Here is a 15,573-nt window from a genome sequence, read left to right as displayed (position 1 = left end):
GCCTCCCAGAGAATGGAAGCAATTTTTCTTGAATTTAATGAATCCTAACTTGATACATCTAGCTGTTTTTCCTTGTCAGATGCAACAGCTGTTGTAGCTTACAAGGAAAAACTGCTAGTTGCAGTGAGTGAGTGATTTAACGTATGATGGACGAGAGAGTTCCTGTTTTGTCCATCTCACTGTGATCTATGTTAGTTTTAGATGAGTCAACAGGTTCCAGATTTTTTACATGAAAATATTTTATTTGTGCTTTCACTGATGAGTTTTGATTGTATGAAAAACAGCTTCCCTTAGGTAACCTTAACGCAAGGACAAGAGGAACAGACATTTTAACAACTTCAATAAGCAATGTCACAAAGGAAGACTAAATTTTACTTCCTTATTATAAGTTTTGCACTGATGGTGTTCCAGCTATGATGGCTAAAAACTAGGGATTTATTGAACATCTTAAGAAAGCAAATAATTGATTTTTTTTCAATGAAAACAGCTAAGTGTGTTTAAACAGATACAATTTTTTACTGGGATGTTGCATTTCTATGAGATGTGATTGAATAAAAAGTTCCTACTTGCCAATATAGAATATTTGAAAAGGTTATATTGTTGATATTTATAAACTATCTTTTCCAAAATATTAATATTATCTTATTTATCACTTCAATACAAAGAACCTACTTCCTTAACTAAAGTAATTTGAAAATGACATGCTTTCGATATTATTCATTTACTTACGGTAGTTTGAAAACTACCCAAACTTGAATGAAATATTTTAAAATTTGGTTTTCAATATAATTCATTTACTGATTACTTGTATAAGAAGTACTTAATTCAAATATTTGAAATTGTAATGCTTTAAGTTCTTATAAACCTGTCACTCTTTCTTTAGATTACTAATAAATTACTTGGAGGATAAAATAACCAACAAAATTCTATGCGGCCTTAAGGAGCATTGAGGAATTGCAAGATGGCCTTCATCCAAAAAAAAAGGGTCCCCCACCCCTGGGCCAGACTATTCGGTGTATGTGTAGGCATATTGGAAATGAGCCGTAACCAGAGAGAAGGATCCAATGTAGTACTATCTGACCAGTCAAAGGACCCACTAACTCTCTGGGGGTAGTATCTCAACGGGTGGTTGGTGCTCTGGCCAACCTACTACCTTTACACTGCCAAGTACCAGAGATCTTTCATCCCCTTCACTGTAAAGCAGCGAGATTGGATTTATGAATTTGGGCCGGCAGGACCGGTGTGTTGGTCTGGACGATCCCCCGGTCTCAGAATTCTCCTTGATAATCTGCGCATGCGCGAACATTACCCTTTGCCAGTGCATACGAGGTTGATGTTTTATTTTTCTGTAATGTTAGCGTGCGCAGCTCAACATTACCGCTTGCCAGTACATACGAGGTTGATGTTTTATTTTCCTGTAATGTTAGCGTGCGCAGCTCAACATTACCGCTTGCCAGTACATACGAGCTTGATGTTTTATTTTCATGCGAGCGAAGCGAGCTAATGCGGAAAAGAACCATTATACAATGTCAAGGAGAATTCTGAGACCGGGGGATCGTTCAGACCGTCACACCGGCGCTAAGACCGATGGGGCTATTCAGCATAAAGGTGACAGTAGGGGAAAACCAAGAAATTCTATTAAGATGACAGAAAAGAAATTGTAAAGGAGGCAAAATAGAATACGAATAAAGAGCAGGTAGGTGTAGGTATCGAAAAGTCACTACAAACTCCATTAATATCCACTAATTCAAAATAGATGTGCCGTACAATAACACTTGCTTTCACGAATATCAGTAGTTTTGATTTAAATAGGACACAGATGAAACGAATCAATAAAAATATACAACGTTCATTCTTACATATTTTCAAAAGTGCTTGCAATCCAATAATTTTCATTTATAATCTCATATAATGCCTTCAATTCTATGGACTAGGATATATATACTGTATATATATATATATATATATATATATATATATATATATATATATATATACATATATATATATGTGTGTGTGTATATATATACATATATATCTATATATATATATATATATATATATATATATATATATATATATATATATTAGTAAAGCTGAGCTGACCATCAGACATCCATCCAAATCAACAATATCGATTGTACGTAAATGTAAAATCTATCAATACGAATTGGGCTAACCACATTAAAACATTTCGCATAGATATAGCAACTAGCCTTAGAGGCAGTGTCTGTATGCCCGGGGGACATTTATGGATAAAAATGAGCCGCCAACAAGGATTACGTAGAAGACAATCGATATTTCCCAGTGTGATTTCACTTTCCCAGAACGTATTAAGAATTCTGGCACATAATCAAGGTAACCCCTCGCCCCCCCCCCCCCCACACACACACAAAAGAATCTGTTATTTAATAACCCAAAAATAGATATTGACAGAGCAAACTTTTGGAAACATTAAATCATGTTTATTTACTTTACTTTAAAAACTACTTTCCTGGTTCTATACTACTGGGAAACCCTACTCTCTACAGGAACTACTCAGGGATTTTATCATGTGCATTCAAAGGCATTCAAGATTTGACATCACGTATTGCTCGTTTATTGTCAGGTCCACACTATCGAGGCACTTAGAGAACTAGAAAGTCTCAAGTTTTGATGACTAAATTGTTTATTAATAAAAACATTGCCTAGATTATGAAAGGTGGAAGAATGTAAGAACTATACATGTAAATAAATAAAATAATTTCTCTGTCTGATGATAAATACATGAATTTGAAAGAAGAAACCTGCAATCCCTCTTGTTTTCAAAGAGAAACTCAGCATAGCACATAGATTGGTTAATCGATTGAGTTTTTCTGACCTCCCAGCATAACAGAGTGGCTTTCTAAAAGCAAAGAAAAGTGAAGAGAAACTGGTTTTACGATAAAAAACAATGATTTTGTCTATAAAGAAACGATACACTGAATACCATTGCAAAGCAAAAGTAAACAACTGTTAATAACTATAATATTAATTATATTGAAATATGAGAAAATTATGAAATAATGTATGAGATCGCTATTATGGTTCATCACTCAAAAATGTCGCTTGCATAAGTCTTGACAAAGCAAGAGATTGCCGTAAACTATTCCATGAGTTTTCCCACAGAATAAAATTTGTAAAAAAAAGAAAAAAAAAAAAAAAAAAAAAAAAAAAAACCACACACACATTCGATGCATAGGTATAGTAAAGTCTTCAAACACACGTAGTTCACAGTTGCAAGGGAATTCATCCATAACTAGAAAAGCACTACGAGTATGCAGACCTCTGCCGCGGCAGCTTATTTCGGTCGACCTTTTGTCTGGCCTTGACCTTTGACCTATGACTTTCAAAATTGAATCACTTCCACGTCTCATGATAGTACATAATCCCTGAAAGTTTCACTTCTCTATGAGTAAAATTGTGGCCAGAAAGTTCCTCACAAACAAGCAGACAAACAGGGGCGAAAGCATAACTTTCTCTCAACTTTGTTGGCGGAGATAAAAATCTTCCCAGAAATCCAACTTTTCCCTACCTAAAGGGTCTAAATAAAAGAGGTCTATAGCTATACAAAAATGCCTATGCTCATAAGATCTGTTTTACTCTTGCCGCCCTGGAGATTAGCAAAGAATAGGGACCTGATATTGTTACTGTCTACTGCTTTCAAGAATTTGCTGGGGAGCGGGATTCTGAATTTGATAATATCTTTTGCCTTATTGTTAAATCCTGCGTAAGGCACTTCACGCAATAATCAAGCACAGATCAATGTCTTAGTAAATACGACAATTTCAAACATTCTGGCTAATCTTCGGCCACTTCAATTTCTTATATCACCATAGCCTCTGTTCCATGGTCTTCCACTATCTTGGGTTGGAGATCTCTTGCTTGAGGGTACACTCGGGCACACTATTCTATCTTATCTCTCTTCCTCTTGTTTTGTTAAAGTTATTTTTTATAGTACCTTAGCAAGTAATAATAATGATACCAATAATAATAATAATAATTATAATAATAATAACAATAATAATAATAATAATAATAATAATATAATAATAATAATAATAATTTTGATGAAAATAATCAAAAGATCTGCTCAGTGAATAGAATTCAACAAATGGCGAATACTGTATGGAAAGATCAGCTCAGAGCTTTTATTAATCTCAACAAAGTTGAATATCTTCTCTGAGAGAATTTACAGAATATTTTATTATCACATTTCATATCACGTTATATATCAACACTAACACTGTCCGGATATCCTATGGAGCATGTCTTCATAACCTCTCGACACTGATTTTCAGAATCAGTTTCTTATTTGAAGCCTAACTTATGTCGCAAACAGTTTCCACATATTTTTTTTTTTCTTTTGTAATTTCCCATTTTCTCTCATCAGTAGTAAATCGTCAAAATTGTCAGTCAGTTCCTTCTACACTATTTCTTTTTTATTGGGGGGGGGGGGGTTATTCACCTAATTTCATGGTAGCACCGACGCAATCATCATAATTTATATACAGTTCTTTCATAATATTGTTTCGGTAGGATGTTTTGTGTCCCAGTTGCAAAAATTATGAAAATGCGGTCATTTTCACTTGCTTTAAACATGAAGAATCTACTGATATATTGTTTTGTAATCATAAAATGAGTCAAGATCCCGAAACTGTGGTTGATACTGCAGATTAAAGGAAAAAAATCATGTTTGGAATTGCCTTAGAAAATTTCGTATTTCAAAGATTTAGAAATGACGCTTCTATTTTTTTTTTCAGAAAAGACAAATTTTGAGCATGGGAAATTCTCCCTTTCATCAATCACCTCTATCGTAACTTCGGATTCACGCATCCAAACGATATCATAAGCGTACTTGGTGGTTGTTACAGGAAGCGATGCTCCTCCCCAGTACGAAAGGACGCAACAAACTAAGTTAGGTTAGGTTGGGAACTTTAGATTAAATTGTATTTCTGCGTTTGATTAAAAGTTAAAAGTGTCTGGTTTCAGTTCCAGTTTCATCAGAATAGATGCTCACCAGAACGTCAGCCAGGCAAGCAAAACCCCCACTGCGATGCCCAACCACAGCAGTGGCTCCCCCTGTAAACCACTTAAGCTCACGGTCCCGGGCGGGATGTGAAAATGTTACCATTGTACTGCGAAATGTGGTTTTTCAGGCATGAAAATACATCTGGAATTGCAAATGGCAAGCAGGTCCTAATGCCAATGGAGATTAGGAAATTAGATGATTTGTCTTATGGAGGAAACTGTTCGTATGCGACAAAAGTTACATATAAGAAACTTATTCGGCACAAAACGTGTATAGGATATCAATACGTGTATCGTCGTACATGCTGGCGGTATAAATTCTAAAGGTTTCAAAGTCCGCTCATGCATGGCAGAGGCAAGGAACAGTGACATTGCTCTATCAAGCAGGACAATGTGTTACTCAGCTTAGAGACTGACCATATACATATGATCAGACCCAAGCCCCTCTCCATCAAAGTTAGGACCAGGCAATGGCTGCTCATGACTCAGCAGGTACACCTATAGGCTCTTTCAAACCCTGCATCCTTGGCTCATAATAATAATAATAATAATAATAATAATAATAATAATAATATTATTATTATTATTATCATCATTATTACGATTATTATCATCCTCATTACTTGCTAAGCTACACCCCAGGTTGGAAAAGCAGGATGCTATAAGCCTAAGGGCTCCAACAGGGAAAATAACCCAATGAGGAAAGGAAATAATGAAAGAAATAAACGGCATGAGAATTAATTAACAATAAAAGAAAGTGTTTTAAGAACTAACAAAATTTAAAAAATCTTTCATATATAAACTATAAAAACTTTAACAAAACAAGAGGAAGAGAAATAAGATAGAATAGTGTGGGTAGTGTACCCTCAAGTAAGAGAACTCTAACCACAAGACAGTGGAAGACCCTGGTACAGAGGCTATGGCACTACCCAAGACTTGACAACAATGCTTTGATTTTAGAGTGTCCTTCTCCTAGAAGAGCTGCTAAAGAGTCTCTTCTACCCTTACCAAGAGGAAAGTAACCACTGAACAACGACAGTGCAGTAGTTAACCCTTGAGCAAAGAAGAATTGGTTGGTAATTTTAGTGTTGTAAGGTATTTGAGGAGAGAGAATGTGTAAAAAATAGGCCAGACTATTCAGTGTATGTGTAGGCAAAGGGAAAATGAGCCGTAACCACAGTGAAGGATCCAATGAAGTGGGCCTACAGTCTGGCCAGTCAAAGGACACCATAACTCTATGAAATATATATTAAATGTGCATATTTAGACGGATATGGAGACGAATGCAGAGATCTCCATCCAAAAATATGCAAAAACCTGAAAGGAGGAAAAGGATGCGAATTCAACAAAAATTGTCGAAATATGCATCCTGCAACCATGAATGAAAATCAGAAAATTCAGCAAACAGAAAATAAAAATAAAAACAAAAATGAAACAAAAAAGAAACATAAAACAAGCCAAGTATATACCACGCTATGCACAAAAGGCCCCAAAATATGATGCCTTTCAACCCAAATATGCACAATTAGAGCCCAACTACAAAGAATGCATCTATAATGCCAGGGGTTGGTGCAGATATGGGGATAATTGCAGGTATACACACAAAAATAAACATGAAGGCGAAAGAGCAAATATAATAGAAAAGATGGACTCTTTAATGGCAGAATTCCTGGAAATGAAGAAAAGAATATCATATCAGAACAGGAAGGAAGCATGGGAGAATCCATATTATTACCAATATTAAATAATGGGGATGAAACACAAACCATAATAGTGACAAATCCACAGGGTTTAGTCACGAGTAACTCTAAATGGAAAATAGAGTTCTTAGAAGAACTAACCCATATTGAAAAAATAGATATGTTAAATATAAGTGAAACATGGTATTCCCAAGAGACTGGCAGTGACGACCAGATAAAGGGTTTCCAAACATATAGATCAGACAGAACAAATAGGAATCAAGGGGGAACCGCAAGATATGGAAGAGACCTAAATCAAGGAAAAATTTGTGAAAAATACAGCAACACAGAATGTGAATTGATTACGGTAGAATTTGAATATGAAAAATTAGTGAATATTGTAGTCTACAGACCCCCAAATACTAAGGAGTTTGACATAATAATACTGTAGGAAAAATAGATATATGTAGAAACCATATAGACTGGAATATACTCCTACCTGGAGATTTTAACTTTCCTTTCGTGGATTGGAAAGAACCAATAGAAGAAAGTGGTTGTATGTATACATATAAAAAAAGAGTAATAATAGTGCAGAAGATAAGAGACAGTTTGAAAAGCTTCAAGATATGCTATTAGAACATAATATGTAACAAATAAACCACATTCCAACAAGAAAGGACAATGTCCTAGATTTAATAAGTATTTGTGAATGAGGTGAATTATGTTAGAGAAATAAAAGTGTATAACACGGGAATTTCAGGCCACAAAGTCATAGAATTAATAGTCCATTCCAAAACAAGTGAATGCAGAGATAAACAAAGCACAAAACGATGGGAAGGATATGGAAAATATAATTTCTATGGTAAGAATATAAGATGGTCAGAAATAAATGAAGAATTGAACAAAGATTGTAAAATATATTAGTAAGTGATAATATACAGGTAAATATGGATATTTTATACAAAATATTGGAGAAAATTGTTGAAAAATATGTACCGAAAAAAATAAATAAACATCAGACATGCATACCAAGAGACAAAAGGATCTTATTTCAGAAAATTAAAAAGTGGAAGAAAAATCTTGCAAAAGAAAAAATGTATGGAAAATGATGGAAATAAAAAAGTAATATAGAAAATGCAGAAAAAAAAAGGTTATACAATTGAAAGAAAATGAAAAAAGGAACTTAGAAGAAAGGACACTTCAAAATATCAGGAAAAACCCCAATGTACTTTACTCCTATGCAAAAAAGATGAATAAAGGGAGATTAGAAATAGGCCCTCTAAGAATGGAAGGGTGGTTAATGAATAAAAAAAAAGGAAATATGCAACATATTAGCAGAAAAATATAAGAGAGAATTCACACCAAGAATTACGAATGAGAATAATGAAACAGAAATGAGAGAAGAACATAGTGAATATCCAACGGATATAGATATTAATGAAGCAGATATCGTGCAGGGTATAGGCGAAATTAAAAATGGATCAGCGGCCGGGCCAGATGGAGCTCCAGCGAATTTGTTAAAAAAAAAACTGCACACTATCGCGAAGCCGCTTGCAATACTTCTAAGACAAAGTGTAGATATGAGCGAGATATATGTTATACATAAATTAGCATATATAACCCATATTTTCAAAAGTGGATCAAGACTAGAGGCAAGCAATTATAGACCAGTTAGTCTAACATCACATATTATGAAAGTGTATGAGAGGGTAATAAAAAAGAAAATAATGAATCATTTGGTTAAAAATAATTTATTTAATATAGGTCAACACACTTTTGTGCCGGGAAAAAGTACACAACCCCAACTGATAGCACACTATCACTGCAATGTGATATGGCACCCACACTACCAAACGGATATTGTACAAATAAAGAGTGTACAAAGGTCCTTTACTGCTAGAATAGAAGTTAAGGACCTTGACTACTGGGAAAGACTGCAATTTTTAAAATTATACAGTCAAGAAAGGAGAAGAGAACGATACATGATAATACAAGCATGGAAGCAAATAGAAGGAATTACTGAAAACATCATGGAGCTAAAAATATCAGAAAGAGCAAGCAGAGGTAGATTAATAGTGCCCAAAACTATACCAGGAAAACTAAGGAAGGCACTCAGGACATTAATCCACTACGCACCAGCATCGATAATGCAGCAACTATTTAATGCGCTGCCAGCTCATCTAAGAAACATATCAGGAGTGAGCGTAGATGTGTTTTAGAATAAGCTCAATAAACACCTAAGATGTCATCCCAGACCATCCAAGACTGGAAGATGCAAAATACATCGGAAGATGCATAAGCAATTCTCAGGTGGATATACGAGGTGACTCACACTGAGGGACCTGGGGGAACCCAAACATAGAATAAGGCAATAAGTGGTAGTATCTCAACAGGTGGCTGGTGCCCTTACCAACCTACTACCAATAAGTTTGACTAACGTTACCATTATTATTGGTGTAACATGATAGCTTTTATTGTTATCATATATGGCATCTATATATATAAATCTCCCCTGTTAGTGACAATCAAGAGTCTTTCTATTTATTCCAACAATTTTCTGTCATCTAAGGTGAGGAAGTAGAAATGTGATTCCTTTACTTTTAAAATCTTATTTGCTTAAGTTATTTAAAACATATATTAGAAAGGGTAATGAGATAGATTAGCTGAATATGATATAATTGTTTTGTTTCAATGCCCCGTGTCTGTTTAGCCTATCTGTCACAGTTTCTCAACGCTTAATATTAAACCAATTTCAAATTGAAGGCCATTTGTTTCATTATTATTGCTCATCTTCCATCTTATATGAACTCTCTCTCTCTCTCTCTCTCTCTCTCTCTCTCTCTCTCTCTCTCTCTCTCTCTCTCTCTCTCTCTGAAAAAGATTGCATCTCAATCGTCACTATTCCACTGAACTCAGAGGGTTTTTTCCACCAGCCAATATTCTTTTTATATTCTGCGGAAACTATCAATCTTCAGACAGATATTTCTGTCTTTATTTCATTTTCTTCATTGTCAAAATTCTAAGTTTCCTCTTACTCAGTTTTTCTTTATTCTTACATCTTCTAATTTTATAAGGAAAATCTACTCTTGTCTTTTTACCTTCGCCAGCGAAGTTGGAAGGAGGTTATATTTTACCCTCTGTTTATGTGTTTGTTTGTGTGTTTGTGAACACCTTCCTGGCCACAATTTTAATCGTAGAGTGATGAAACTTGCAGGGATTAACTGCTATGTAAATAGCTGGAAATTATTAAATTTTGGAAGATCAAGATCAAAGGTCAAGGTCAAGGTCAAGCTAAATTTCCAATCTACGTAATCAGCCATAATTTGGACATCGTTGTCTAAGAGACTTCAAACTTGGTTCATATTTGAGTGTATGAAAACCCACGCCAAGTAATACATGTTAAAGGAAAAGGCCAAGGTCAAGGTCGAGAAATAAGCTGCCGTGGCGGAGGTCTTCGCTCTTCTAAGTGCCCAGCTAGTTTCCTCTGTATTCATCAGGTCTAACATTAACAATATCACCAGAGTTACAATTTCCACGGTTTTACTGTTTAAAACATCAGGACAAATACCGAAGATCGACAAAATACTTTTCATAGGAATAATGCAGGTAATAACCTTTGCGTGACAGTTAGAATAACAGTTATGCTTTATGTCATAACTAATGGGTTGTGGTGGCTGATGTGGTAACGTCTCAGACTGATGAACGCCACACTGGGGTTCGAGTTTCCCTCAAACTCGTTAGTTTCTTTGATCGCTGCAACCTTGAGAGCTAAGGACGGGAGGGACAGGTTTAGAGAAGCTTATAGGTCTATCAGCTGAATCCTAGCTAACCTCCTTGCTCCTAGTTTGGATGGAGAGGGTTGAGTCTCTAGGGCATTGTCCTGCTTGCTAGGGCAATGTCACTCTTCCTTTGCGTCTGCCACTCATGGGCGGCCTTTAAACCTTAAATGAGGTGATTTTACTCACATTTGATCTGCGATGGTATTTTAGAAAAATAAAAGTCGTGTTTTGAATTAGATTTGCGAACTGAATAAGCGTCCAGTGGTTTAAGAATTTCGGTAATAGAAATAACGATTTCTTCATGTCATATTAGATATAAAAAAATTGGAAACAATACACACTGTCTATCTTTTGGCAAACCAATATATATATATATATATATATATATATATATATATATATATATATGTATATATAAATATATGTATATATACATATACATATACATACATATATATATATATATATATATATATATATATATATATATATATATATATATATATGGATAAATATCAACACAACATCGTGTTCAAATAGAAATAAATTTCTACCTCATACTTGGGATCGAACGCTAGCCCCTTCTAATGAAAGGCCAGGTCGAAACCAACCATGCCACGAGAGACCATAAATGAAATCGAAACCTGACGCTACCTAGCTGTTCGAGGATTTACCTGGCGAGACATCAGTCTCTTACCAGCGAGTTTTACCAGATTTCCCGGCCCACCACGTGACATAATTGGTAGTAATTCATTCAAATTACCCCTAATGAGTCAATATGGATAAATATCAACACAACACAATCAGGTTCCGATTTCTTTTATGGTCTCTCGTGGCATGGTTGGTTTTGACCTGGCCTTTCATTAGAAGGGGCTAGCGTTCGATCCCAAGTATGAGGTAGAAATTTATTTCTATTTGAACATGATGTTGTGTTGATATTTATCCATATTGACTCATTAGGGGTAATTTGAATGAATTACTACCAATTGTGTCACGTGGTGGGCCGGGAAATCGAGTAAAACTCGCTGGTAAGAGACTGATGTCTCGCCAGGTAAATCCTCGGACAGCTAGGTAGCGTCAGGTTCCGATTTCTTTTATGTTCTCTCGTGGCATGGTTGGTTTCGACCTGGCCTTTCATTAGAAGGGGCTAGTGTTCGATCCCAAGTATGAGGTAGAAAATTATATATATATATATATATATATATATATATATATATATATACACAATATATATATAAATATATATATATATATATATATATATATATATATATATATATATATATATATATACACACACATATATATACGCGCAATTTACAAGAACAATCTAGCAGGACTGAGTAACGTACACTAAATGTAATTGATTAAAAAGAAGTAATTAAGAGTAAAAAGGTATTCCATTAACTAATCCAAACAACGAAATAAACAACCGTAAAATAGAGCCACCCGCCATCATAATAGATATAGCTCCACACGTGTGCGTGGGATGAATCTCCGAATAATACTTTGTAAAACCGACAACAATTTCGAAAACGCAAGAAAAGTAAATTGCATTACGTCCCTTCATATATCTCGGCAAAGAAGGATACGAAAGAAAGGCAGATTGAATTCAGGTTTCGATAATATGTCCATGCAAAAACAAAGGTACAGTGTATATATATATATATATATATATATATATATATATATATATATATATATATATATATATATATATATATATATATATATATATATATGTATATATATATATATATATATATATATATATATATATATATATATATATGTATAGCATATATATACATATATATATGTGTGTGCAAATATGTGTATATATATTTATATAAATATATATATTATATATATATATATATATATATATATATATATATATATATATATATATATATATATCAGCTATTGATTTATTCTGTGGAAGGCGGAGTTTCAATATGAATAATAGTACCTGGGTTATGATATACATGTTTATTGCTGAGCTTTCGGAAAATCTATTTCCATCATCAGAGCCTAAATTAGGATACATTTTATAAGTTAAAACATCGTATGATGAATATTTAAAACAGAAAATTTGAAATGAACATACAAAAAATATATAGAATAAAATAAGAAAATAACATAAAACTATAAAATCAATCTCAATACACAATAAAAGATCAAAGCGCCAGCGCTATAAACTCACATGAAATAAAATTGAACACAATTTAATTCATACGTTGCCCGGCCCAGGTTTGGTTTCAGTTTGTGTTAGAATATTGCCTCCATTATTACTAGGTCGAGGTTACTCTGCGAAGTGGCTAAGATGGAAAAATTCCCCTTGGACATTGGGTGGTCCTCACTTAGGGAATGGGGTCTGATGGCTGAATGGGGTGATTTTGCCATATAATTACCCGTTCTAGGTGAACGACCGAAGTGCTCAGACAATCTTGCACGGTAATGTCTTTCACTTTTTCCAATATATGATGTATTACAGCGATCACACTTATATTTGTATATGACACCCGAACAAAGATCATCTGAGACTCGGTCTTTAAATTTGAAAATTTTGCTCACAGCATTTGAGGGGGAAAACACGTTCTTCAATGATTCCTGAGGATAAAATTCACGCACAATTCTACAGCAATGATTTCGTATTTTGAAACTGTGGGACTCCAGATATGGAATAGAAAAGAAGATATTTTTCGGAGGAGCAATTAGTTTCTTTTCACATGGTGGTAGCGTGAGTTTACTTAGTGTTTTCCCTATATAAGTATCAGTAAAATTATACGGGAATCCATTGTTGTAAGGTAATTTTTTAATATACATCAGTTCCTTATGAATGTTGAGGTAATTAGAGCAAAGGTTATACGCTCTATAAATGAGAGTACAGATAAGATTTCTCTTATATTGTATAGGAATAAAAGAGGAGAATTTAGTGCATAAGCCTGTGAACGTTGGTTTCCTGTAGACAGATGTGTTAAACCCAGTACCAAATATGGTACTGGGTTTAACACATCTGTAACACATCTGTCTACAGGAAACCAACGTTATGTCATATTTTAGCTATGTTGTGTTATGTTAATGTTATATTATATTTATATTGTTATGTTTATGTTATGTTCAATATTCGAATAATGTTGAAGCAATCAGTTGAATGTCATTATTTGTTATCAATAGTGATTCTCTCTCTCTCTCTCTCTCTCTCTCTCTCTCTCTCTGTATATATACATACACACACACACACACACACACACACACATATATATATATATATATATATATATATATATATATATATATATATATATGTGTATATATATATATATATATATATATATGTGTGTGTGTACACAGTGTATATACATATACATTTATTATATATATACATTTATATATATATATTATATATATACTGTATTTATATATATGTGTAAATATATATAGTATATATATACACACACAAGCACACACACACACATATATATATATATATATATATATATATATATATATATATATATATATGTATTTATATATATGTGTCTATCAGAGAAGGTGGCGGCAGCCAGTAATTTGCATTTTTCAAAGTGGACAGGGAAATAGGCAGTTCTAAAATTCCATTTATTATATATCCCGACGTTTCGTGATCGTCATTATCACATCTTCCAGGGCTACAAATAAGAAGTACATATATAACATTAAGAAACAGTAATAAGAAATATACAAATATAAAAAAATATAAAAAGTAAAAATTAGTAAAAAACTAAAAATTCAAGTAAAAATATACATAAAACAGAAGTGGAACCAACCTCGCAGAAGCGCATATAAAAACTGAATGGCATCAACAATTACAGAACAAAATAAAGAAATCTATGACAAGTACAATTGAGTGGAGGAAGTTAGGGCGTTTAACGACGGAACCAGTGTTTTAATAAAAATTGACTCCAGAATAGGCAAGTCATGGTAATTAGATACCTGTCCTATAATGCTAAAATCTTTATTGTCTATGTTTATTTTGCAAATTTTAGTATGATTGCGAATATTTGAATGTTCTGGGTTGGATATTCTGCAACCTGTTCGAAAACTAACACCTCTATGAGAGTCAATTCTGACCTTCAACAACCTCTTGGTAGATCCTACGTAGGTCCCAGAGTTACACTTTGGGCAAATATATCAATACACTACACCAGAGGACATCAAAGGACTCAATCGATCCTTAAAGCGAAAAACCGAGCCAACTGTGAGAGGATTCTTGGGAATTAAGTTTACTACAACAGCTGGAAAATGTTGTTGTATGATTTTTGTAAACCTCTTTCTAAAGGAATCATCATGCATAAAAAGAAATCTCGCGTAAAATTTGAGCTTAGGTACTGTTGTTATTTTTGGAGTCTGAGCTAATTTATCATTTAAAAATTTGTTGAGATGCTTAAAAAATAATTTAGTCGGGAAACAGTTTTTCTTAAATAATCACATAATTAAACCACTTCAGTATGAAAATATTCCCAACTAGAAGTAAGAAGGAATGCTCTGTGGAGAAGAGTAAAAATAGAGTTTAATTTAAAATTGTAAAAACAAGAGCTATAAAAATTCGAACCTAATCCAGTAAAAGTTTTTTTTTCTAAAAACCGTGGTATTAAAACCTTCTCTCTCTCTAGAAACTAACACATCTAAAAAATTTAATTTATTTCCTTCCTCCTTTTCTATTGTGAACTTTATATTATTGTGCTGTGAATTAGCAAAATCCACGAAGGAGTCAGCACAGAATTCATTTCTGAATAAAGCGAAGGTGTCATCAACATATCTGACATAAAACAGTGGATGGTACCTCAAAGGGCAATTTTCGAGCATGGTCTCCTCCAGGGAGCACATAAAAATGTTAGCAAAAGTGGGTCCCAGAGGGGAACCCATAGCCATTCCATCCACTTGTTTATACAACTTGCCATTAAAAACAAAAGCGGTGTCCAGCACCGCCAACTCTAAAAGTTTCTTAAAAGACGTGCGATTAAAAGAATTGAAAGTGGCATTAGGTTCTAGAAATAATTTGTTTAAAATAATATCTATTG

This window comes from Palaemon carinicauda, chromosome 22 (assembly GCF_036898095.1).
Source record: "Palaemon carinicauda isolate YSFRI2023 chromosome 22, ASM3689809v2, whole genome shotgun sequence".
In the NCBI taxonomy this organism is placed as follows: Eukaryota; Metazoa; Arthropoda; class Malacostraca; order Decapoda; family Palaemonidae; genus Palaemon; species Palaemon carinicauda.
This window is presented reverse-complemented; position numbering follows the sequence as displayed.